The sequence below is a fragment of the Ptychodera flava genome, chromosome 13, assembly GCF_041260155.1.
Source record: "Ptychodera flava strain L36383 chromosome 13, AS_Pfla_20210202, whole genome shotgun sequence".
Taxonomy (NCBI): Eukaryota; Metazoa; Hemichordata; class Enteropneusta; family Ptychoderidae; genus Ptychodera; species Ptychodera flava.
In genome coordinates this window covers 7,421,608-7,448,100 of record NC_091940.1, presented here as the reverse complement: position 1 = coordinate 7,448,100, position 26,493 = coordinate 7,421,608, and the positions used below count along the sequence as shown (strand labels likewise).

The following is a 26,493-nucleotide window of genomic DNA, read 5'->3' as shown; positions in this document are numbered from 1 at the left end:
CGTAGTCTGAAAGGTAATGCAACAAAAGTCATGTAATAAAATTAACTACTAGTATCCGATTCCAGTACAGGATTTTTGTCTCATCTATTCACACAGAAAGTGCAAGTATAAAATGTACCCAAGACTTGAACATAACAACAACCATTGACAAACCTACCATTCCTGTATCATGGCCAGTTCCTAATGTAACTAATGAATCTGGCACTGTTCATGTACATGGGAGCCATAGACCTGGCAGTAACTTCTCGCTCGGCGCTACAGTTGTATCTTATGACATATCATACCCGTCCGGTAGTGTGGTTTCTTGTTCATTCACTGTGAGAGTTGAAGGTGAGAATTGGTGTTATGTATAAAAATTCATGATATGCGTTTACTCATGCCGGATGAACGCATGACCGATCAAATCCACTAGGCCTATAGCTTAAATTATGAGTGATAATGATGGCGCACGATGATAATTTTAGATAGATAGATAGATAGATAGATAGATAGATAGATAGATAGATAGATAGATTCGTCTGTAAACGGTGAGAATTTGAGGAAAGACATTAGTACTGAAAATTTACGTACATTTATTAGGAAATAGCAAAAGCTGTAATCAATAGGCAATAGATAGATGCCTTTTCTCTCCCGTCAATAAAGAAAATTTAACTTCTTCGTTTTTTTGCTATATTAGCTTATCATTATGATGTTTACTTGCATAATTTGAAGTATCATATACGTACATTCACGTGCCTTTGTAAAGCTGTGGGAGAAAGCGCCCTCAGATCCGTGCATTTTTTTACGTTGGCTGGTCCCCGCCTCAGTGACAAGCACAAAGAGGCAGGTAACGGGAAACCGCCATGTATCGAATTACGAAATCTGATTGGTTGAATCATGGGGCGCTGTCATTGGCTGTTCAATTTTACTTTGAAGTAAAGCTAAAATTATCACAGCGAACGTGGCTAGAATTTAATCGAGGATTTAATTAACATTCTTACAAGTTTTGAAATATTGGCAGGTACCAGACTAAACTAAAAAGTACGTGACAAAAAATGATTCACTATGTGCGGGCATGCGCAATTAACAACTTCCGGGAGACCAAAAACTGTCTCATTTCAAAATGGCGGTTTGCCGGTATCTGCGTCTTACTTCGTGCTGCATCTAGCTAGTCACGTGAGACGCAGTGATCAGCGAATTTTTTACGTATCATTCCCCGGCCCGGGGCCCAAATATGGGCAATCGCGTGCATTTCTGAACTATCTCGATTCTGGTTACTACGCACGTTGCTATCTGCAAACGTTCCATGCTCGGGCCCTTCCGCCGTACGACCTCGGCCGCAAAAGCCGTATCGGGGTCGTAAAGGTTTTATCATATACCTTATGGAATGATAAATATGTAGTTTACATAATATTCAACATTGTTAAGGAGTTAAAAATGCGTGCGATATCAAAAATTCATCGCCATTTGTGTCAGTTTTTCATAAATACGATGGCCGCTTCCCGTCGCGGATTGACATACATACTGACGTCATTTGTTTACCTACAGAATTCTAGAACGCGCAAAGCAACATCCTACTGTACATGACCAACAGACTTCAAGGCTGAGATGGAGGTGTAAGAAGGACAAAAGCGTGATGTCAGTTTCTGGTAATTTATACTGAACAGGCACGCACTTAGGATACACAGGATTTCACTAGAATTTAGAAATAAAAGCCGATTTCATCTGTCGCCACGCGCAACTACGATCTAAGCGAGCAGACGTTTTCCTTATCTCGCGCTGGCTTTGTGTACGAATGGAACGTTTGCGGATAGCAATGCGCGTAGTAACTAGTCTGGATCCCTGCCCCCTTTCTACCGTTGGCTGCGCTACACTCATGAAAAGGGTCAGGTATGCGGCAGCCATTTTGCCCAGATTTTGGGCAAAATGGCGGATGCGCGTGGCGCGTGATGTCAGGCTGGAATGTTCGAAATGACTGCGCCCTTGACAGTAACTCAGCAACAAAGTAGGAGGGGCAGTTACATGAACATTACACAAGTCTTCAAAAATCAATTTTTCATTATGCAAAACGTCGTACAAGGTGATATATTTGTGAAAGAGTGTACATGTATACGTCATCCTAATGACAGAATCGAATTATTTTTTTGTTTGTTTTTGAAATTTGAAATAACATATAACACTTCAGCGGACGCAAGTGCTCCCCTTAGCAAATCGACATGTTCCATCGTGTCGTCCAATCAGTGCCGTGAATAGAATGGCGCGTACCTGACCCTTTTCGTAGAAAGGGGGCAGGGAACCAGACTAAGTAGTAACCAGAATTAAGTTAGCTACACACCTTTTAGACACTTTCAGATTTTTATTTTTTTCTCAATTGAACACGTCCCAAACCCCAATAAAGTATACATTTCTGAAAGCCCTGATATAGAGCTATCCGACCAAGCACTGTACACGGTCATTATTTGCATAAGAGTCACGTGACAAGCGTTTTACCAAAAACGGTTTTTCCCGCCTTATGCAAACACGCTGCAAGGTTTCCGGTTGGAATTTCTTCATTGACAAGCCTTGACAATATCCTTCAAAACCGTGTCTGGGATTTTTTTTATATGCCTTTGTTTTCTTTTAATGGCGCTCTTAAAGGTGTTAGATGAAGGTGCTTTTCAAGGAATTTAATTATCACGCCATATAATTTGAATGGAGCCTCCGAGAAAAAATCGCAGACACGGTTTTGAAGGATATTGTCAAGGCTTGTCAATGAAGAAATTTCAACTGGAAATCTTGCAGCGTGTAAGCGTAAGGCGGGAAAAACCTGTTTTTGGAAGGTTCAGCAAAACGCTTGTCACGTGACTCTTATGAAATAATGACCGTGTACTGTGCTTGGTTGGATAGCTCTATATCAGGGCTTTCAGAAAATGTATACTTTATTTGGGTTTGGGACGTGTTTAATCGAGAAAAAAATAAAAATCTGAAAGTGGCTAAAAGGTATTTAGCAACCAGAATTAAGTTAGTTCAGAAATGTACGCGATTGCCGATATTTGGGCACCGGACCGGGGCGTGATACGTTAAAAAAATGCACGGATCTGATGGCGCTTTCCCCCATAGCTTTAGACAGGCACGTGAATGTAGGTATATGATAATGACCGAAACTTCTCAGAGTATGCAAATTCGACAAAGCAGTGTTTTAATGGTTACAATTTCGACTTTTACGGTTTACATTTTTAAATAGGGTCAGACATATCATGCTCCTTTGATTTATCTTTCACGGGAATGATTGGTCACGTTAAGGTATAATTTCGCATATTGAAATTGAGCGTCACTCTTTCTTTTCATATTTTCAAATGTACTCGTTTCTTTACGACGGCGACCAAGTATAGCTGTCATCGGAACACTTTTCACCATTCCGAACGGAACACAGTCAGAATTATCAACCGCTGAGGTTTGTATCTAAGTAATTCGAACATACCTAAAGCGTTTTTGACGAAAGTAAGACTGACACATTATTTTTTTTTATTTCCTCAAAGGCATAAAATCAAAATTGATCTTGCTTTCATTGATTTATAAATGCAGTCTTCGATAGACAGACCAACATGTTGAGGTGATTTGAAAGCGAATCTCTACCACTGACATTGGTAAAGCCTATCTGGCAATCATCCGTAACAGTTACTTTATTTTGAAGAGGAACTTTAAAACGCTATTCAATAACCTTATTTTGTAGTGAGAGTCAGATTGATGTCAACATTTATAAGAATATCGTTGTTGAATATTGAATGCGAGCGGGACAGTTGATTCCAATCATGTGACAAGCTTTACTTATATGTTACAGATTTTTGAGAGTTTCAATAAGATATCGGATACGATCAGTGGGCTCGACCAGGTAAACCTATCGCAAGACGAAAGCCACACTTTGGCCACCGGTAGGTGAAGCTTGAATCCTCCAACAATAGTATCGAAATTCGTCACGACTATAGCGTTGTCTAAGACCTATGATACTAGATTTGTGACATATAATGCCGAGAAAGGCCCGAAGGTATAATGAACAATTGTAAAAATGCATGAAACAGTTGGAAGCTGCTGAACAGAACATACATACTGTTTAGTTGCATAGCGTGTAATATCCCTATGACAATTTTAACAACACATAAGCGAAAACGGTCCCATTCAGTCATGCCAGGTGTAGTATTGAACGACTTTATTTTAGACAAAAGCAGTAGACTTGCTTACTTGTTCATTAGATGGCATCAACAGCTACTACAAGCATCATCGGTAGAAAAAGCTAGCTAATACAAATTGAACACCATGTCAGGAAATCAAGAAAGGCAATAAGGAGTGTCGTAATTTATGTCAGTGCATATTAATGAAAATACCAGACCGAGAGACACAGAGCGTTTAAAGTTGAACTCCTATTGCAACGCAGTACAGTTCACGTTTACCGAAATGTTATACGCGAATTTATTTCCGGAATTTTCTGATAGAGACATCAGTTTGAACATGCCCATTATTCTCCTAAACATTCTATTACTGTCGATGCCTTTTTTGTAAGATAGGTATTACAATAGTGGTATTGAAATTCTGGAAGCAGAACCTACAGGAATGGAATCGAATGAATTCACAAGCTAGTAATTAATAGCCGGTCCACTATGCAATCCTTTGCCATTATTATATTATGTTGCAACAAGTCAAAGTTCGACCGCACTCTCTCCGCTGATGATAAGTGCCTCGTAAGGTGTCATAAACTAGAGTGGTTTGTTCGAGAAAGTAAAATTACTTATGCAAAATTGGATTGTTGGTTTTAAAGCGATGTAGGTCTTTAGAAGGGTAATGTATGAACGAAGAAAAGAGGCGTAATCACATTCATAAATTCCACACCCTGCCATATGTTGTAGGACAGTCTCTTAACCACTGATTTTTCCTAATTCTTGTAAAAGACTTATTAACAGCAATCGACGAGGGCATCGAAGTAATACAGCTCGCGGCACCAAAACATGTAAACAGCAGTGATGGCACAGACTTGTTGACTGATTCTGTGCTGAACACTGTTGACAGCCTTGCGAAGTTTGTTCTACGCAACACAAAGCCTGCCACTGGACCCATCGTATTGGATACACCATCTGTAGCATTACTCTTAGAAAGTGACTCAATCGACAACATCACCAATACCGCTATCGTATTCGGAGATGGTAACGGATTTACTTTACCGTCGGCGGATAAACTGTTTGCTAATCAGACGTCAGTGGATGGAATATTTAATAGAATTGTAAGTTCGTTTAGAATCAACCGCACTGGTCAAAACATCTTTTGTCGATCATAACCACTTTAAGAGTTGAAAGAAGCAATGGATTGCATTTATGCATCGGTGGCTAGTGCAGTGACTCTGAAAGGGCCCCCAGATAAGGTATAGGAAGCATGAATGCGGTGCTGTAATGTCTGTATTGCATTGAAACCGCTATTTTAGACTGAAAGCCAGCAATTTGGTAATGTAGGGTGCTAAAAGACTTTCAATGCATATAGTATGATTTAAAGGAGATAATGTGGTGTTACTATACTATCATCCACGATTAAACATAATTAAATATATAGAAACTAAAACGTCTCCACAGCGGACAAGGCTAACTGCGATGCTTGCACTTTAGCTTCAGCTAACATGTAAGAATCTGCATGAAAATTCCGTCCACAAAGATACGAAATGCATCTTGCAGAATATATGGATTCGTGAATCAATAACCGAGTGACATGTTTTAACTCATTTAAGTTTTAGTCAACTTGCGTTCAGCATTTTGGAAAAGTATATCCTCCATCCATCACTAAAAATATTTGAAATTCAAAATGGCCGCTATCTCTGTGTTGACTCCATGGGGAGGAATTTCGAATTTCGAAAAACTAAGATGGACGTACAATTTTACTCACTCCAAGACCTTAATCAAATATCTGTCCCTGAGACGCATTCTGCAGAACCTTAAAGGCTTCGTTAGTTGTAATAATGTGTCAGCTCCAAATTCTTGTAAATGGCAGACTTGGTGAAAAGTAATAAAAAACCGACAAGATTAAAGCAGCAACAAAGTAGCATCACCTAAAAAGGGCTATGGAAAATGACAATTTTTATCAGAACAATTTCCTACCCAATCAAGTACCTGAGAAATCAGGTCAATCGGTCTTTCGACAGTAGCTATTGAATTTGAAAATATCACACGGCCAGTAAATGTGAAAAAATGAAGTGCTAGACATGATTTCAGGCAAAACTGCGAACACATCGGAAAGAAAATCGTTTGTCTTTTTAACAAAGCGTTATATTTGGTACCTCATCTTTTATCCGCCCCACTCTTCGAAACAAATGGAATTGCAGATAGACTTTGTACGACGACATGAGGGAAAACGCTGAGAGGATTTGACCGGTTAAGAAGGGCTTGACTACGCAGTTTCTGCGTAGTGAAGCGTCATTACGTATTCATGATGACCCCTGGCCACCTGTCAATATCTTTGGGTGCTTTTGTCTTTTGGCCTGCTTTGCATATGCGTCGTTGGACACGACCTGCCAATCACCCAGGTAGTCAATTAAACTATTAATTGACTGTTTACCGACCCAATTAACACTATGCAGCAGTATCAGTCATATTTTAATCGCGTGGCCCGGGTGGGCACAACGTTGGAACGCGTGTATTTCTATGTGTACGTTTCACTTGTGATGTTGTTTGTATACCATCGTGCGTTTGAAGTCCTTGTTGCACCTACAGCATTGCCTTCAAGGTGACAGGCTTACTATTAATATTCAGTATCATTGCACCGAGTTCTGCCCAAGGTGAATACCACCTGTTTTGCCTACTAATTACTGCCCGTCGCTGCCCGTCCTGAATGTAGCCTATCATAGCTACAGTGATCAGTCAATATATAATACCCCGCGCCTTATACTTTTCAAAGAAACTTGTAAAATCATAGTCCGAGCCGTAAAATTGTTGACTTTCGATCCAAAATACAGGTTGATCGTTGAATCGCACCGGCGCATCCATGTTTACTTGCCCCATAAGCTTACTACTCTGCAAAGGGTGGGTAGATGGAATTCCAGGGCGACGGTAATCCGCACCACTTATCACCATCGGGAAGGTACTACTCCCCCTATACTACTGGCGATCCCGCCCTCAAGGCACTACGTCATTCGACCAAGCATTGTTATTGTAATTTCCTGCATAAAATTAACAGCGAGGTCAACCAGTCAAATCTTCTTTGCATTTCCTGGCATGGATGCGTGTCCACCAGCTCTCTGAAAACAATGTTCACAATTCATTAGTGCATTGAAGAGACTGTCTCTCTACGGCACGCCAAATAATTCAAAAAATATTTAAGGTTAAAGTATGAATTTAGGGGGGTTAAGCCTAATTCAAGTGCCAGGGGCCGCATGTCACGTGCTGCGAGCCACGTGTCAAATTTCACTATATATATAATTTGCAGTTTAATTAAGCTAGAAATTGATGCATTTTCACTCTAATTCATTTTATCGATTCATCTATACTGTTACATCACCATAAGCCGTCTTCTTTATGCATGGAGTGGTGACCTGCGATGTATATGTTCACGAATTCAACATGTGCTGGTCGGTAAGGGACTGAAAAAAATTATAGGGAGGAAAGGCGAATGTTTTTCCCAATGATGCTGTGCGAAAAAAGTAACATTAAAAAGTGTTTGCAAGATAAAAGTGGCCCTCCCAAATATTTATACCCAACAAACAATGACTATCCCTGTGCATGTCATAGTCAACATCAAAAATATTTTTATTTGACAAATAATCAATAATTCATAGTGTGACATCTCATCCCACCAAATGTGAAGGCTGTTGCACTTGTAGTAACTAATTCATCAGCAAGTTGTAAAATCCAGGTAATAGGTCATCCTGGTCACTTGACATTTTGGCAGAAAACTTAGCTAAAGTAATCATCCCTGTCCACCTAACTTCAAACGTCGACCTCTGTTGGCTCGGTAATAATCATAGATGTGCGTAATTATTAATGGCCTACAGGATGATTTGAGGCTAAAAGGTCATTTGCCCGTACCAGCCACAGCTCAATAGATACCAGCCGTCTTTGACTCTAATGTAGAATAAGAGATATAGGCTCAGCTGAGCTGCAGATGTAAAGGGCAGGTAAAAGGTCTAAGAAATTTTAAAAAATAATATTTTACCAATTTTCGTAAAATTAGCGTGGCTTAAGACCTTGATATATTTGAAATTTAGCAACCTTACCATATGGTCTTCAAAATTACTGTACAGAATTTTGATTGATCAGTTATTAATGTCAAAATTTTACACACATTCGCTGGTCACCAGTTTTTGCATTTAGACGGCGCCGTTGAAGCCCGAATGTTGATTTATCTGTGAAAATGAATCGTTGAATTTAATTAGAGTAAAAAGGCATCTAATTCAAGCCTAAGCTGCAGATCGTGAATTGTGAAATTTGGCAAGCGGCACGTGGCATATGGCCCGTAGCCCGTGGCGCTTGAATTAGTCTTACCCGGCATCGTAGCCAAAGCCGGACAGTGCAGTAGTATTTACGGCCGTGGGGGTTGGAGGAATGTGGGGGGGGGTTCACTCAAAAATGGACGCTTCAAGTGGGTTGCTCAGAATGTTGAGAGGAAGAAGGGGGAAATCAATGTTTGGTGCAAAATAAATTGAGACACCTCTTAAATTGCACCATTGCACACATGAATTTCTCAAAATTTTTAATCCGAGGTGCTCTCCCCTTGGGGTGTTCTAATAGTTTTACGAGTAAAAACAAAGTGAATACACCTCTCAGATTGCACAAGACTGAAACAGCATTGCACATATCAATTTCTCAAATTTTTCACAGGATCTTGGACTAAACTGAACTGTTGTAATTCATCATTTATTATCACAGAAACATATATTTTAATTGACTTCAGACTTTTCATTGAAAGCTGACAGCTGGAGAAATGACACAAGAAGATCACAGATTTTACATTCCTGCATATTCTTTGGTCCTCAACCTCTGGCAAACTGAGGACTGTTTTCACACAAGATGTATTGTTATTTTTTGGTTGTTGAATATTGTGACTCAAACATTGATCAATGAAAAGATGTCATAAAATACAGTGTTCACTATCATTTTCAAATAATTTTACCGAGTGCAAAATAAAACGAAACACCTCTCAGATTGCAGCACCATTACACACATCAATTTCATCAATGGGTGTTCTAACAGTTTTACTAGTAAAAAGGCAAATTGAAACACCTCCCAGATTGCACCAGACTGAACCATTGCACACATCAATTTCTAACAGTTTTCCACGCAAGGTAGGGGACACTCCCCCTGACACTTGCCCCTCAGCCTCTCGTATGTTCTCTCCAAGTTAAAATTCTGCCTTGTAAGATATCCTGGTGAAAATTCTGTCATGATACCCATCAAAATTAAACAATATTATGTGGTTGGAAGCTGGATATAGCATGAGCTTTTATATCTGTACTTTGTTTTCACTTTGTATTTCATTCTTTCGGTTTCACCTTTTTCAACCGTGATGAGATAACTGATAATAATCTAGCAGATACATCAGGATTTGAAAAGTCTTTACTATTGCTGTATTTTTGTAAATTTTACAACTTCATGTATTGGTATTTAACTCTAACTTCTAAGGGGCGGGTCAGTCAAAATTTCCGAGTTAGAGAGGGGGTTACTCAAATTCATTATGGTCGGCAGGGAGGTTACTCGAAATATGGGAGTTTCTGATGAAATTCCTCCGAACCCCGGCAGTAAATCTAAAGGCCAGTGCCAGTACTGAGGGTCACGGTTGCATCATGGTTGCGTTGCTCGCTCGTCTGTCAAACACGGAAAACTATCAACGTTCTCAACATACGGTCGCGGCATCGCTATGTTCGCAGTGTTGCTATGAAACGTTGTACTCGATCGTGATCTGAACTATGGACTGCCTGAAACTATTCACAGTTAACCTGAACGTTCTTTAGGTGATATTGCCGACTTCAGTCCATCAAGTACGGTTTGAAGATGTAAAACTTATCGATGGAATGTCTCGTCAAACTTTGGAGTATGAGGTGTGAAAAATAGTTGACAAGACCCATCTGCTACTATACAATAGATATTTATTTTTCTAACGTTTCAGACGTACACGGACGACCTTCATCAGAGGCTGTACAGACACAGTGGAAAAAAAGGGGAACGAAAATTACATTTTGTTCTATTCGGACAATGAATACGATAACAAATACGTAGATATTTAGCGTATATTACGCACTGTAGAAATGTTACGGTAGCATGCAAAGTCTATGGTAGAAATGTGACCGCGGTAAAAAGTAACACAAAAAATGAAATAGTTGAAAACGGCAATGAAGTCGGGTAGGGAAATTGAACAATGCAATGTATTGAACGGTGGATATTGTAAATTCCTATAAGGAACCAGAAATGAACTTACAAGTTTGTGGAACACATCTGTTCGGTTTGAGCTGTGACAGTGAACAAAGAAAAAGGAAAAGTGGGCTCCCTATGTTTCAGATGAATGATGGGGCCCCTTAGCAGGGGTCAAAGTTCTCTACCAATCTTTTTTGTTAATTCCTAGAGGATGAATGGTGCCCAGATTATAGATATATTTTATTTCCATTTGTTTTCTGATTTTTGTTTGTGTTGATGATATTTTGCAGATTCCAAACATAGTGAAATTGTTGACATTATGATCCTCCATATTAAAGTGTTCGCTTACGAGCGTGTCTTTTTTTGTTTTGATGTTATATACATGTTCGTATGTCCGTGTTTTCAGTTTCCTGCCAGTTTCTCCGATGTAAACAAGTTTATCACATTGTGAACATCGTGAAATCTCTACCATCCTACATAAAAGATACAAACCACCACCTAGAAGATCTACAGAACAACGAAATATCACCTAACACAATCATGGTATCCATGGATGTAGTATCCCTGTACAGTAACATCCCTAACGAATTTGGTATACAGGCAGTCAAGAAACATATGATAGACAGAAACATCACAAACCCACCGCCAGAACTGATAAGCGAGATGCTTACATTTATTCTCAACAGGAACTTCGAATTCAACGGGAAGTTCTTTCTACAAACAATGGGTACAGCAATGGGGACAATGACGGCACCATCATACGCCAACATCGCAATGGGGCAAATCGAAGACAACATACTGAAACAGGCAGAACACAAACCAGAAAAGTGGAAACGCTTCATCGATGATATCCGATTTCTCTGGAACCACGGTCTCGACAAACTACTTCTCTTTCACGAATATAGCAACACCATTCATCCCACCATCAAATTTACAATAAATTACAGCACAGAGAAACTGCCATTTCTGGACACAACAATGATCAACGAGAACGGCAAAATAGCGACCACAATTTACACCAAGCCCACCGACAAACATTCATATCTATGGTCAACGTCCTGCCATCCAAAACACATCTTCAAATCAATACCATGGAGCCAGTCCCTCAGATACCGACGCATATGCAGTGACACCATTAAGTACGATACAGCAAGCGAATCCCTTCACAACCATTTAACACATCGCGGGTACAACCATGACGTCATAAAGAATGCTATAGAGGGCGCTAGACTCAAATCAAGATCACAATTGCTACAACCCAGACGTAATACATGCGAACCAATCACCGAGGACAGAATACCACTTAATCACTTTCAACCCCAAACTACCAAACATACCTGCAATAATCAACAAATACTGGGACATACTTCAGGCAACTCCAGACACAAGAGACATTTTCTGCAAACCACCTATAGTTTCTTACAGACAACCTAGCAATCTCTCCAAAATTCTCGTCAGAGCCAGAGTCAACAACAGCCAGAAAGACGCAAAACTCAGCCCAGGATCATGCAATAGATGTGGCCACTGCAACCAGTGTAAATTCATCCTCAACACAGACAGAGTCAAAGACAATAAAACTGGTTCACTTCACCCTATCATCGGCAATATAACCTGCAACACCAGCAATATCATATACGGCATCAACTGTTCACAATGTGATAAACTTGTTTACATCGGAGAAACTGGCAGGAAACTGAAAACACGGACATACGAACATGTATATAACATCAAAACAAAAAAAGACACGCTCGTAAGCGAACACTTTAATATGGAGGATCATAATGTCAACAATTTCACTATGTTTGGAATCTGCAAAATATCATCAACACAAACAAAAATCAGAAAACAAATGGAAATAAAATATATCTATAATCTGGGCACCATTCATCCTCTAGGAATTAACAAAAAGGATTGGTAGAGAACTTTGACCCCTGCTAAGGGGCCCCATCATTCATCTGAAACATAGGGAGCCCACTTTTCCTTTTTCTTTGTTCACTGTCACAGCTCAAACCGAACAGACGTGTTCCACAAACTTGTAAGTTCATTTCTGGTTCCTTATAGGAATTTACAATATCCACCGTTCAATACATTGCATTGTTCAATTTCCCTACCCGACTTCATTGCCGTTTTCAACTATTTCATTTTTTGTTTGTTACTTTTTACCGCAGTCACATTTCTACCATAGACTTTGCATGCTACCGTAACATTTCTACAGTGCGTAATATACGCTAAATATCTACGTATTTGTTATCGTATTCATTGTCCGAATAGAACAAAATGTAATTTTCGTTCCCCTTTTTTTCCACTGTGTCTGTACAGCCTCTGATGAAGGTCGTCCGTGTACGTCCGAAACGTTAGAAAAATAAACATCTATTGTATAGTAGCAGATGGGTCTTGTTAACTATTTTTCACACCTCATGCATCCATTATCTACAAGTACCCGCTGCAAACTTCACATATGGACTGTGGTTGGACTGACCCACTTGATATTCACCACTATAATTTTGGAGTATGGTGATCGGATTCCCATGCTGTTGGGGATTCATCGATCGAAGGAAACGTTAACCATGACTTTTTTTGAATAAATTAACGGTTAATTCGCATGTTTGGTTTTTTATCTGTGGCTTATGCTCGTTTCTTTTCACGGGCCCACGCATTTGTGTATTTGCGTGTCTTTTTTATTCTTATTTGCTAGTTGTTATTTTTCGTAGACGTACTCTTTTTCTATTTTGTTTGGTTTTTTTTTGTTGTTGTTTTTTTTTGGGGGGGGTGAGTCACCGTCACGTATTTTAGTAGATGATGCCCTGTCGCAATTTTATCTACCGTCATCACGGTCGAGTGTTCAAAGCTGATTTCAAAGCTGATTTCAACGTTTGAATTGTTTTTTGGTATATTTCTTAGTGGTAGTAGTAGTAGTAGTAAAAGTAGTAGTAGTAGTAGTTTTTGTGTTTTTAATGATGTTTTATCGTATATTTTTGTATGTTGTTTTGTTTTTTAAAGATTACTTTCTCGTCTGCAAAATCAGCACGCATTGAATTTTTGTGCAAATTATTACGTATTACACGATGTCTTTTAATCAGTATGTGTGTATTTTTTCCAAGTCATCGCAAATTTAGGTTTAATTCTGTTATGTCTACCTATTTATTTTGTTAGTCGCTTCCTAAAAATGACTTGCATTTTACTCTATTAAACCATTGTTTGTAGTTTAATTAGATATTTTTTTTTTGACGCAATATTTAATTATACTTTCCATATATTTTAAGATAAATGTTATTTTTTATGAAGAGTTACAGTAATGACTGTGATTTTATCGACAAAATATATTTCTTGTTCTTATTTATTGAAGAATTTATTTAGAAAGACAGGATATATTTATACTTTAACTTTAAATATTTTGAAACAATTGTGGCGCCGTACTACGTCAATAAGTTTGAATGTATGACTTTTTCAAATCGTTAAAAACTCTTTATTTCCTAATTACGCTTTAAAGAATATTCTCAAGTTAAAATTATGTCTTAAATGACATTTCTGCTTTTTGTTAGTTTTAAATTTTACTTTTCTTACTTATTTCCTTCGCTGGTAGCGCAGAAGTTTTATTCCAATCGAGAAAGTTTATTTGTTCACTGACTCGATAAATATCTTTAAAACGTTTGGCGCGCCGTAATCTGTCATCTTATACGCAGTGACAAAAAAATGAAACATATTTCCTGGCTCTACGAGACTATTCTCAATGATAAAAGTCTGACAAAATAAAAATCTCAAACTAAAATAGTTGTTGGTTGCACGTAAGTCAATATTTCCTGCAAACGGATTAAAACTGTACAGTCATAGACTGAATTATTCAAAGTGGCTAGTATAGACTAGTCTACTAAATGTTTACTTCTTATAAGATTTCTTGGGGCCCAAGTAATTAAATTCTCTATTTTAGCAACCACTTAAAATTTGGAAAGGTAATAATGCATGTGTTTAAAAAAATGAGAAAAATAGCATTCGCACGTTATGATATACATTAAGTTTTGAATCGGGTCCGAACTCACAACATTCTCATGGCGGAGAACAGAACAGCTCGGCCAAATCCCTATTCTCAAAAGGAGTGGTTCAATAACCAACCTTGGTTGTTACAATTTTTCTGACTGCGGCCCCTTCCATGTTTGATTATGTTTGATTTTTCAACGTAATATAAGTGTCTTTTCAAGACGAAACGCAGGAACTTGACTTCCACTTCGATAATATAACATAATTTACACTACAATATGACAATCTGCAAACACGGACGCGCTTTAAATACACCATACAGTATATGTAAACAAAGATTTCGCGCAGAAAGTGTTTGCAGTAAGGGCTATTGAAATTAATTATTTTGTTTCCTGATAAATCTCAACACCCACACAGGGTCATTTAAATACTCTTGCCAAATGAAGAGTCGTATAATGTATTTGATTTCCATAAATGTATTCAATGTCTCTCATAGGTGATTCAATTGAAAAGAAGGAGTGATTCAGTGAATGACGTACTGTCATTGTCATTTACGGACAGGGCAGGCAAGGAAATCGAAGGTAAGGGCAACGAAACTAACACAAATGACTACTAAATGTCTCATATGTAATCGAAAAAACTAGCAACCGTTCATGTCAAAGAAAAATTTTCGATTGCTTTCACATAACCCTTCGCAATCTGAATCCGGGTTTAAAGTATATTCTAACAATCGACGTTTTCGCAATGTAGATGTTCATGTTGGCATGATAATAAACTCAACAGTAAATGCATATGACTGAGGACAGCTTGTTGCGTTTCCTTCCTTCGAATTGAGACAGTGCGATTACCTGGCATTTTTCAAGAACTCTTCTGTATTTCTCTCGAGACGTCATATGCTTACGATGTTGATTTGACGACAACTGCACCCCCACCATTGTACATATTCTGTTCTGATCAGTTGCGAATGATTCCGAAACGTGCAGTAACTTTTACTGAAACAGTCGCTACCGATGTTGAATTCGTAGTTGTATGTGAAGGCTAACGATCACTTTAGGTCTTGAACGGCGACAAAATGTTTGAGATAAGTAGTTGCCGACACAATTTTGTCGTTATTGAAAAAGAAGCCCATTTTAAACGATGAATCGATTATAAATGAATGTGATAATGACATAAATAGTATATCAAAAAGGCGCGACACTTCAACATACTGGAAGTCGTCACCACAAGTAAATTATACCAGCGCACTTCAGTTAGGCTTTTTCAATTTAAGTTATGACTTAGAATACTGAGGACCAACTTTTTCCATTTTCTAGTGAGAGTATCCATATAAATCACTACAGTTAAACTGTAAACTGTAAGAAGAAAAACTGCAAAGTCTGATTTACTACATTTACATAAATTGTTCGTGAATCACATGTTTTCAGAAGTGCTGATGAAATGAGTTTTATTGTGTCTGAAAATAAAAGATTCATCTTGAATTAACTATCTACATACGTTTCAATATCAACATGTTTCCCTTGTTTAGTAAAAATCCTTACTACGGATGAGAATTGCCAAAGACAGTTGTCATGATACTAAGGAGGAAACCTAACCTCAACATTACTAATCGGGTATATTTTCTTTCGATATCGAAACAGCTTTTATTTATTTATTTGCACTGGCCGTTCCTGCAGTGGATATTGCAAAGACTGACAGAATCTATTAATGAACGGTTACAACTTATGTTCGAGTTAATATGAATTGCTTATTAATTTTGCTCATTTATGATTTTCACAATTGATCTCTTTTGTTCTCTTAGTGAAAGATACAGACGATGATATTGTTATTACATTTGCGAGTACCCCTCCCGAACCAGGAACAAACACATTGATTACAGGTTTATATCTAGACGATGACAATGTTACTTACTTTAGTTCTACTTTTTACGTAAGTATATATGTGTATATAAATAACCAGGGGTTACTTTTCTGGTTTAGCTCCGTAAGAGTTGCTTGGAGCATATGTTTTCACGCCTGCCTTTTGGAGAGGTCATCATTATATATATATATATATATATATATATATATATATATATATATATATATATATATATATATATATATATATATATATATATATATATATATATATATATATATATATAGACGATGACAATGTTACTTACTTTAGTTCTACTTTTTACATACCTAGCAACACCCGTGGTTGCACTTGAATCTTTTTCGTCGATGAGCTGTTCAAGTCCCTATGCTGTTGAAATGGAAAACCTTGCAGTTTTTGAGAGGATCGTCGCTCTTCCCAAACGCTTATCACCCGGCAGTGTTTCAAAGTTAAAGACGACGCTACGGTCACGTGACTAAACATTTTTACAAATTGGGTCAAAACTATTTCCCTAGGAAAATAGTATTTCGCAAATAACCTCAGACCTTACTTTTGTCGATCCTGTAGTGACTAGGTGTATCTTATTTCCCGTCACGTGACAGATTCGGGCGAATCGCAACACGGAATGAGCATGTGGCGTCTTATAATTTGCAGTTACTCTGCGTTGCAGTAAACTTTTAAACCAAGCTTTGCACATGCAGATATATTGACGTGTTCATTTTTATCACATGGACAGATTTTTTAAAATTTTGTTTAAATTACAAATCCTAAACTTTTTGACAGTTAACAAGTTTTGATTTCTTCAGTAATCTAATTACAAACTCATCCAATTATTTGTTTATAAAATTTATGTTTATAGGAGACTCATCATTCCGTCTTTTCTTCTTATACGACATCAGCATTTCTGATGTTTCTGAATTTGCCATATTTTCCTTATAAAATTGTCCCTGTATTGTGTCTATTTTTATGCAAATGTTATTGTTCAAATGTTGTGTTCCTTTTAGCCAAGAACCTGTTGTTTTATGACCAAGTTAACAATGAATCTATCAGTTGTTGAAAAAATACACAAATGAACAAGTGAAAATATTTGTCAAAAGATACTGTTTAATGCATGGCATTCACGCTTTAACAAATGAATATTCTTTTTTGGAAATGCCAAGATTCTCTAGCATTGCCCTGCATAACCACATCTGATTCGTACGGGCAAAAACGCATGTTCATAGCTAAACATAATCGTCTGTGATTTATAATATACCTTTCGTCATTTTTTCAGGTATCGCGGCTTTTCCATGCAACAATTATCATGTTAGTAAGCAATGAATCTGTCTTTTGGAATTGCACTGTGTTACGTGCAGAGAAAACGAACAAAAGGGTGAACTCAGCAGTTAACGTTTAGACAAAATTTATTACGAAAATAAAACTAATTGCTAAGTCAGGGATAGAGTACAAGCTTTAAAAGTGTACAGACTACTTATCTCAGCTGGGACGGCAAAGCTCCAGTCTCAGAGTTGTAACAGTCAGTCGGATGAATGAACAGTCCTTTGGCTTGCAGGCTTGAAGCTGCACAAAGTCCACAGTATAAATCCAGCGTTGGCAGTGAAGGTCTTGAAAAGTCTTGAGAATGACTACTGCTGGAGTTTAGTAACACACAAGAGACACGATCCCAAAAGTCTGACTGGAAGCTGTGCACGTCCCTTTTATAAAGGCATGTAAGAACAATCTAGAACTTTTATTGACATGCTAATTACTGTTCTAAAATTATCTCTCTTACACAACTAATCAACTTCCAGAACATTCCAAACATGACTAATTGAATTCAAGGTTGTGAGGTCATCAAGGGCAGTGACCTTGAGAATGTTCTAGACTAATTGAACTCAGGTCCTGATGAGTGTGGGGGAAATGACCTACATAACACACCCCCTCTTCAAAAAAAGAAAATTTTTCAAAGAAAAATCTTTCTTTTACAAATGTAATCTTGAAAAGGATTTAAGTACTCAAATTTTGTTTTACTCTAAAGTAAAATTTCTTGAAAGTGAACAACAATAAAATTTCTTGAAAGTGAACAACAATAATTTCTAAATACGAGAGAGACAGTCTGCAATTAAATTGTCTCTGCCTTTGATATGTCTAATGTCAAGATTAAACTCCTGTAACATTAAACTCCATCTTAGCAATCTCTGATTTTTGCCTTTAAATTTCTGCAGAAAAACAAGAGGGTTGTGATCAATATAAACCACTATTGGCTGATTTGAAGAAGTAACATAAACTTCAAAATGCTGTAAAGCTAATATCAAAGATAAACACTCTTTTTCATTGTAGAGTAGTTTCTCTGGGATTTGTTAATTTGCGTGAAAAATAGCAAACAGGATGATCTATACCATGACTATCCTCTTGCAATAAAACAGCACCAGCAGCCGTATCACTAGCATCTACAGCTAATTTGAATGGCAAAGTGAAATCTGGTGCAGACAACACTGGGGCACTTTGCAGTATGGCTTTAAGTGTATCAAATGCCTGTTGGCATTGCTCTGACCAAACAAACTTTACTTTCTTTTTAAGTAAGTTAGTCAAAGGCTCAGTAATTGTGGAGAAATTTGGACAGAATTTTCTGTAGTAACCAGCCATACCGAGAAAGCGCATCAGTTGTCGTTTGCAGTTTGGTATGGAAAACTTGAAATGGCACTGATTTTGGCATCAACAGGTTTTACCTCACCCTGTCCTACAGTATGTCCGAGGTAAGTTACCCTAGCCCAACCAAACTCAGATTTGGCAAGGTTGACAGTCAACATTGCTTTGCTCAGTCTCTCAAAGAACTTCCGCATGAGCTTGATGTGTTCCTCCCAGGTGTCACTATACAGGACTACGTCGTCAACGTAAGCTGCACACCCGTCTAGCCCGGATATGACGTCGTTGATCATCCGTTGGAACGTTGCCGGAGAGTTCTTCATTCCGAATGGCATCACCTTGTACTGGAACAATCCGTCTGGTGTAACAAAGGCGGATATTTCACGAGCACGATCCGTCAGAGGGACTTGCCAAATCCCTTCAGTAGGTCAAATTTCGTCACATACTTGGCTTTTCCCACTCGGTCGATGCAGTCATCAATCCTCGGGATTGGGAAAGTGTCTGTCTTTGTTAAAGTGTTGACCTTCCTAAAGTCCGTGCACATACGATAACTGTGATCTGATTTGGGAACAAGTATACACGGCGAACTCCAGTTACTTTTACTGGGTTCAATAAAGTCATTGTCCAGCAGGTATTTGACTTCTTCCTGGAGATATTTCGCTTTTGTTGGATTCAGTCTGTATGGATGTTGTTTTACAGGCTTACTGTCCCCAACATCAACGTCGTGATAGATGACGTTTGTCCTCGTTGGAACATCTTGAAACAGGTGTTTATATTCGTGGAGCAGTTCTTTCACCTGTTGTTGTTGTTCTGGCTGGAGGTGTGCCAACTTTGTAGACTCCAGCTTCTCCAGGATTTCTGAGTTCTGAAGCTTGACCGAGCCCAGCTTTGAGTTTAGAGTATTTTCACTCAAGTCAGTTTCAGTATCACTATCTTCATAATGGCCAGAACTGACTGTACTGACAGGCTTGTTTTAGTAGGATTATCCCTATCCAAATATGGCTTAAGCATATTTATGTGACATAGCTGTTTTTGTTTCGCCTGTCAGGTGTTATTATGATGTAATTTAAATCACTCAATTTCTTATCAATTAGATATGGCCCAAAGTAACGAGCATGGAGTGGTTTGCCAGGAATTGGAAATAGAACAAGAACTTTTTGACCTGGTTCAAACTTCCGTTTTGAGGTGCTTTTATCATATTTGATTTCATTGACTGCTGAGATGACTCAAGATTTTCTCTGGCTAATTCACATGCTTTAGAGAGTTTTGTACGAAAATCTGACACATATTGCAAAATATTCAGACAATCATCATCGTCTGATAAGAATTTCTCTTTAACGAGCTTAAGTGGGCCACGGACTGTATGTCCAAATACAAGCTCAAATGGGCTAAAACCAAGAGACTCTTGAATTGACTCTCTAACAGCAAAGAGCAGAAAATGAATTCCTTCATCCCACTGCTTCTCTGTGTCAAAACAGTAGGTCCTAATCATGTTTTTCAAAGTTTGATGAAATCGCTCAAGAGCACCCTGACTTCTGGATGATAGGCGGATGACCTATACTGTTTAATGCCTAGCTGATCCATTACTTGTTGAAAAATTCCAGACATAAAGTTGGAGCCTTGATCGACTGGACACATTTAGGGAGGCCGAATAAAGTGAAAAATTTGACTAAAGCTCTCACTATAGTCTTTGTCTTTATATTTCTCAGTGGTATGGCTTCGGGAACCGAGTTGATGTACACATAATTGTCAACATGTACTCATTTCCTGATCTTGTTTTTGGTAGGGGCCCAACACAGTCTATTAGTATCCTACTAAATGGTTCTTGAAATGCAGGAATTGGCTGTAAAGGGGCCTTTGGAATAGTCTGATTTGGCTTTCCTACCATTTGACATGTGTGACAAGTTTTACAGAAATGTGCTACATCCTGCCTGAGATTAGGCCAATAAAAGTGACTGAGAATTTTATGATAAGTTTTCCTGACTCCTAAGTGACCAGCCCAGGGGGTTTCATGGGCCAGGTGCAATATTTCAGCACGGTAGGGCTTTGGAACCACAATTTGATGTTTTATAGCCCAATCGTCATCAACCAAAACATCTGGAGGTCTCCATTTACGCATGAGAATACCAGATTTTGTATAATAGGAACAGAGCTATCTGAAGTTTTACCTTCATCATCTACCTGTAAACAAAACAAAATATCTGGTCTCTTTCGTCTATATACTAAACTAAATCCAAACTACTAACACTATATCTCTAAGCTACAACTAAAAACAACTACTATCTAACTAAAAATATCAAACTAAAATCTAAAAAACTATCTATCTATATACTATGAAGTCTCTCAAATACTAAAAAACTACCATATCTATATATACTAAAAAGAGCTATCTAAATTCTAATACCTTCATCACTACCCTGTCAAACAAAGACAAAATATCTGGGTCTTTGTGTTGTTCTGCAATGAGATTTGATCTAGAAAATGTCTGACTTTGGTCAGCAGAAGTTTTACTGGAAGTTTCAAATCCACGAGGGATAACGGAATGATCCGTGTCAAACACCTGACTGAGAAAGGTGTCATTTAAGTCAACATCTGTGACATTATTTTTGAGAGTATTTTGATTCTCAGAAGTTTTCTTTGACATGGCTCGAGTAATGGCACATGATGGGAAAAAGGCCGGGAATGTCTTCCTCTATTGGCTCTGGATTTTGATCTAAACTAGGATTATCAGTCACAAGTGGATTAGTAATGACCTTGTCCCCAGCAAGGTCGTTTCCAAGAAGAAGGTGAATCCCTTCAAAAGGCAAAAAAGGCCTAATACCTAAAGTCACAGGTCCAGAAACAAAGTCCGAAGACAAATAGACATTATGGAGAGGAACAGGAATGTAGTCATTACAATCTACCCCCTTAATAAGAACTTTAGAACCTGAAAATGACTTTTCAGAAAACGGCAGGGTATCTGCCAACAAAAGAGACTGGGAAGCCCCGGTATCTCTTAAAATTTTGACAGGGGTAGCGGAAGAGAAATCACTAGAAAGTGATATAAAACCATTATGAATAAATGGCTCGAAAATACCCATAATGCTATCCTGAGAAGAATTGACCTTGACCTCATTAATTGGGGATAAGAGGGATTTAACCTCAGAAAATGTGTTGCACACATTATTAGACTCTAATTGAGTTGATGAAGAAATAAAGCCGGTGGGCTTAGATCCACTTTGACCACTTTGACCTTCACGTTTTCTTTCAATTTGAAACAATCTGACATTAAATGGCCGTCTTTCTTACAATAATTACAAGAAAGTGTACCAAACTGTTTGTCAGAAGGAGATTGAGACTTGGGATCTGATGATGTGGAAGTGTTACTTGAATTTTGTGAACTGTTGTCATTTGATTTCCTACTCTCCTTTGAAAAATTCTTGGATGAAAAGGAGGAGTTAAATTTACCTGCATTGTTTCTGTATGAAAAGGACTGGGATGGTTTGCTGAGAAATGAAGATTTGTGGGTCAATGAATAATCATCGGCCAAACGTGCAGCAACCTCAATGTATCTGCCTTTTGTTCATTGATAAACGTCTTGATGTCACTCCGGATGCACCTTTAAATTCCTCAATCAAAACAAGCTGTCGTAATTTGTCATAATTCTGACTGACCTTTTCAGAAGAACACCAACGATCAAACAGTTGTTCTTTTGTTCGAGCAAATTCAACATAAGTTTGATCCTTCACCTTCTCACAATCCCTAAATTTCTGACGGTAAGCTTCAGGCACCAACTCATAGCCCTTGAGAATTAATTCCTTCACAGAATCATAATCTGAAGCCTGCGCTACTGACAACTGAATGTAAATTTCTCTAGCTTTACCCACCAAAGCACTCTGCAAAAGCATAGACCAGGACTCCTTAGGCCAATTCAGACTCTGAGCAATTTTCTCAAAATGAAGGAAATATTTATCAACATCCTTTTCTTGGAAAGGGGGAACTAACCTGAAATGCTTAGTGATGTCAAACTTGTCTGAAGGGAAGAATTTTCCTGACTGTCCAAGCTCTAAACGTCTCATTTCTAACTGTAGTCGATGTTCTTCCAATTCTCTCTCCTTTTCTCTCTGTCTTTCTTCCATTTGTAATTCTTTCTCTCTCATTTGTAATTCTAGTTTCTTAATCTCCAAATTTGTCTGCAATTCTAATTCTAATTTTCTGAGTTCAGAGGAAGACTCGGGCTCATAATCTTTCAGGGTGGATTCCTCAAATTGGCCTAAATCAACTAGATGTTGGCAATACGGTACTGTATTTCCCTCTTGCGCATAGATCTTTTGACTTCTACTTTAAGGAAATTGGCCAGTGTTATGAGGTTGTCTTTTCTGAGGGAATTAAATGTGTCCTGATCAAGGTCATCCATAAATTCGTCTGGTTAAATTCCGCCATGATTAAATTTCGCTGAGTTCACAGTATACAGTAGTTTTGAAAAGGCTGTCAAAATGTTGTCAAACGGCTCAAAATATTCGTATCCCGGACAAGCCCCCAATTTTGTTACGTGCAGAGAAAACGAACAAAAGGGTGAACTCAGCAGTTAACGTTTAGACAAAATTTATTACGAAAATAAAACTAATTGCTAAGTCAGGGATAGAGTACAAGCTTTAAAAGTGTACAGACTACTTATCTCAGCTGGGACGGCAAAGCTCCAGTCCCAGAGTTGTAACAGTCAGTTGGATGAATGAACAGTCCTTTGGCTAGCAGGCTTGAAGTTGCACAAAGTCCACAGTATAAATCCAGCGTTGGCAGTGAAGGTCTTGAAAAGTCTTGAGAATGACTACTGCTGGAGTTTAGTAACACACAAGAGACACGATCCCAAAAGTCTGACTGGAAGCTGTGCACGTCCCTTTTATAAAGGCATGTAAGAACAATCTAGAACTTTTATTGACATGCTAATTACTGTTCTAAAATTATCTCCCTTACACAACTAATCAACTTTCCAGAACATTCCAAACATGACTAATTGAATTCAAGGTTGTGAGGTCATCAAGGGCAGTGACCTTGGGAATGTTCTAGACTAATTGAACTCAGGTCATGATGAGTGTGGGGGAAATGACCTACATAACCAACTGCGTACATCTTTAATGATGTATTCCAGTATTCCAAAAACTATCGTGGTTACCAGTTTTCTTTTGATATAAACTTTCATGGAGACTATTCAAGCATTGTCATCCCAGAGGACTACTTTCTGAGGACGGGGGAATACTATCTGACCTTTGCCGTTCCTGAAAGTAAGTTGAACCTGTGAACATTTCCCCTTAGCAACGAATCTTCATATCAAGTAAAATCTATCTTAACCTCTGATCGCAGAACACTGTGCATCAATTTGACTAGTACGAAGGGTAGTGAGCACGTTAGCAGCCGTTGTTTGCCTTACTTTCATTCACTTATTTGCTCAAAACATTACTATTATTTGTAGACCAGAGGACTTACCTCTCCATGACTGTCAAACAAACCGTGTGTACGTATCTGGACAAGAATAAGACTACCTGGGGCAGACAAGGCTGCAAGGTATGTTACTATTAAAAGGAAAATGAGATACTTAATGAAAACAAGCAAAAGAAATCAGTAATTGTTTACAAATTAACGCAGTCATTGAGACAAGGTAAAGGGCTTTCACTTCTGAGAGTTACGTATCATTTCTAATTTTTAAAGTTATTTATAAGTGGGTATGAAATGTAAAATTTTGTATTTGTTCAGTCATGCGTCACCAAATCCCGAAAAAGTACTCGTCAGAATAAGGTATACAATTTGCGATTTAAAATTTGGAAGCATTTTTCAGCAAAAAGAGCATTCATACTTCAACTCAACCCCAGCCTTACATGAATCCCAATTTTTCAGTCGAGTAAATTGCTTTTGTGATCGATCCTTCTTTCACCGGAAAGAATTTTTTTACATTTTTTACCAACCCTCAAAAAACTAATGGCCTATCAAATTTGATAATTCCTTTTCGTCGACATTAGGTATCCTCAACATCCAACATGACGTCAACTGTGTGTCTCTGCAACCATCTGACCACGTTCAATATCGAAAGTACTTAGAATGCAGGTGACAAAAGGAGAGCAAGAGATCTATAGAGCAAGAAATACATCGAAACAGCGACAGAAATGAGGAGGTGAAGACGTACAGTCTAGATGTAGGGAGACGGTTAGGACATGCACAGACATACACACACTGGCATAATAAACACAGAGATACAAATATTTGCAAAACGTAGACAAAGATATTACTAGAAAAGTTTCAAGAGCTTACTCTCATCTCTACAGAAAAGAATCGTGTGTTTTGGATTTTCAATCAAGACATCGTGCTTACAAAGATTTGAACGCTGACTTCTCCAACGCATTGACGGTTCTAGGTATTTTCATAATCTACATATGGATTATGACAGTCATCTTGAAGATGATATTTTCTTTAAGACATTCAGCGCACGTAATCTTGCACAGAGGACCTTTGAAGATCTATGCTGAAGACAGTGCACTGCTCAGCAAACGGTACATTGAGTTTTCTGCAGAAAACCTCCGTTCAAATACTCTTAGCACTGTATATCAGGGAAGCAAGTAGATAGGAATGGAATTATTATGAGCTTGAAAGGCACACTTGTGAAGAAAAATATTCAGTTCACAACATATTTCATTTTGTTGAGTCTTCAACTAATCTGAAAATAACATTACTTTTGCTCAGATGCAACTTTGGACATGTGACCATCTTGACGACTTCAAACGGTGGTACCAACCCGTGAGATAATCTCATGGTCAGAGACAACGGGAGTATGTTTTCAAGAAGATCACTCCCATTAAATCTCTGACTTAAATAGCTTGTGCAGTTTGAAGATCACTTCGAGTTTACGAATACAAATACCTTAATTTCTAAGACGTGCTTTCACGACATAGAAAGGACTAGTTTTATGCTTCTGAAATGCTTTTGTATGATAAAGTAATTTTCTATGAACATGTAATTGTTGTTTTAGGGGTACTTTTGTGCATCACGCCTTGTTTGAAATATTACATGTGCAATCTATTCAGATGATATCATTCTTTGAAGTGACATACAAATTTTAAATTTTACCGATATGGATTCACTTTCATCATCAATTAATTTCTTCTAATATCATCGATGAATAACCATGCCGTGCGCAGAACTATCATGCCCAACAAAACAGATTAAGCAAACCGAATATCTACAATTTTAAATGTTGTATATCATAGATAACCGATTAGGATTTTCTCTCCTTTTCTGTTAAATTATTATGATAAATCGCAGTGAGTGTGTTTGCTCAATCTGTTTGTGAAATACATTTGTCGCAAACTCAACGTTCACTGCAGTAAATCCAGCTACCCATTTTATTGCAGAATTCTGGACATTCCTAAGTTATACAATAGAAGACTTACCCTTGACCTGTGCTTTTTATACAAAATAATCCATTACATTATGATTCACCAAATATTTTAAATCAAATCTGCTTTAATGCCCTCAGTAGAAATTTACACAAGAAACCCCTTTTTAAACCAGACATGTGTTCTGTTAATTGCAGAAAATTCTCGACAGTGCGAAGATGCATGTTTGTTTTTAACGATATGTCTTTCAAATGTAATATAGATATTTTTATACTCTGTGTAGTTTTAAAACTATTTTATCCAGTCATTTTAAC

General features: G+C 37.9%; 1 long non-coding RNA gene across 1 annotated transcript; it reads left to right on the top strand.

The window, feature by feature from the left end:
- Positions 1–25,728, top strand: LOC139147284 (uncharacterized). The gene is made up of 7 exons (XR_011555694.1): positions 1–330; positions 3,351–3,412; positions 3,800–3,890; positions 14,809–14,893; positions 16,111–16,238; positions 24,265–24,356; positions 24,809–25,728. It is a non-coding gene; the product is annotated as an uncharacterized lncRNA (long non-coding RNA).
- Positions 25,729–26,493: the final 765 nt, after the last annotated feature.